Source organism: Ceratina calcarata, unplaced genomic scaffold, assembly GCF_001652005.2.
Source record: "Ceratina calcarata isolate Rehan_Ccalc_2016 unplaced genomic scaffold, ASM165200v1 scaffold180.2, whole genome shotgun sequence".
Taxonomy (NCBI): Eukaryota; Metazoa; Arthropoda; class Insecta; order Hymenoptera; family Apidae; genus Ceratina; species Ceratina calcarata.
Window position 1 is genome coordinate 294,763 of NW_017139431.1, and position 2,046 is coordinate 296,808.

Genomic DNA, 2,046 nt, shown 5'->3' on the forward strand with positions numbered 1-2,046 from the left:
TTCGTGTTCCACGTCTCTTCGTTCCAGCCCTCTCTTCTGGCCGATTCGTCCTTACGCTGGATGACAAAATGACAAAGGGGTGGTCGCCCCGGGCCAGCGATATTACCGTTTCCGTTTCGGAACTATGCGAGCTGTCTACACCCCTCCAGCCCGTGTGTATCCAGGCCGAAAACGTCTCGTGATTGATTATGCTCGCCGTACTCTTGGCTTCGAACACCCTCCACGGAACGCGATTGATGGAAAGCTTGCGAAACGAACCGCCACCACGATCGAGATATCGTTAGAACGTCTTTCGAGGATGGAAAGGGACTCATTGGTGCGACGTTTCGCGGAAATGCGCAATCTCATAAAAGAGATAATGTCTTGAATAAAACAAGGTGTAATGCGAACCTCGCAACGGAAAGCCGTAGTACTTAGATGACAGGAACGCGAGAATTTAAAAGACATTCAACAAATGTGATTAAAGTGGCGTTTTAATTCGTTATGGATTTGCAACTAAGGACATTGTAATAAAAACTGGAGACGCTCTGTTACATGCTGTGGCAAATAATCGTCTCCAAAAAAGGACAGCCGTGGAGTATATTAAAATGGGACTTCATTAAGGTCCACAGGAAACAGGATGAGCAACAGTGGGAAGAGAAAAAGAGGGTGCGAGAAGAAGAACGGGTCAGAAACGAAGAAAAAACCTCGCAGAGGTTGAGCGGAGTAGCCGCAGACGCGGGAGGTGGGAAAGGATGACGGCGAGTGTTTATTTAGTTAAATGCCGCGTGTAATTGGGTGTAAGACTTTTTTTGTTCGGCGGCGAGGCGAGACGAGGCGGCGGTCACCGGTGTGCACGAAAAAGGCCGCGACGCGACACGCCGGGCTCGGTTAGGCCGGCAGGGAGACGGCAAACCCCTCGGTCGTGGCGTTTTCCACGGCCGGAGCTTTCCACCCCTTTTTCCGCGTGCTGGCAGCCACCTGATGACTGGCTGGCACAAGGGCCCGCCGGGAATGAGATGCAGATTGCCAGAGGCCACTTCAGCCGCTAGAGGGAGTGAATTTTTAATAACACCGTGCCCGTATCCGCGCGCGTTCTCTGCGTAGAATCCCATTGTCTTGGCCACGTCTCGCGTACGCGCTGGAAAAAGGACGAGAAACCGTACCACGGACGATGCGTAACGGAACCGCCGCCCGGTATTATTACAGGAGGAGAATTGTCAGCGGCAGGACATGCCCGGCCTTCGCGAGAAACCGTGGCAAGGATTTCGCATTCCTTCCAATGCCGCTTTGCCGCGGACACGTTAAATAAAGCTTAATACATTGCGGGCTATTGCTGTTATCTGCCTCACGGACTTTTGGCAAACTAGTTTTAGAATATCCTGACATCGGCATTATAGGTATAAAATAAAGGGTTCCACTTGTACCTCTTTGTAGGTGAAATCTATAAAGTCAGTTGATGATCATCGAAGTAGGCAATCTTCTAAAGCTGCCGAGAAAAGTCCGGCACTAGAAAAATTTTTAAGGGATGTCTTGAAGGCTCAAAACGACTTGAGGTGGATAGATCAAGTTTTGGGAACTAGTCGTGATAAAGATTGGGGAAAGTAAGTTAATTGTTCACAAGCATAGGTCGAAGTGTTTACGAACGAAATATTTACATACTAGTAAACGTCATGGGAATAAGTTGCGTGCGAAGAGGAGCTTCGATCGGAACTACGGAAGCATTTGGAGAACGAATAGAAATAAGTATAGGGACGATAATATTTTGCAAGTTCCCCGGAGAGCATCGTTTGATGATGACATGATGTTCAAAAGGAACGTCGATTTTGAGGATGTTGACACATTTCCAAATCGGTATCGAAATACTCTCGTTAACATATTCTAAATATAATTAGAGTAAACATTTTAAGGGTTCCACGTTTAATGACTGATCTTGATATATATTCTCGAAAACATGACTTGGAGTAACTTTTTTCTATACATGATCAAAGGGTCAGTTCCTATAACATACTTAAAAACGATTGCAATCAGCGAGGGAACAACTTTTGAAAATACAAGAGTACATAC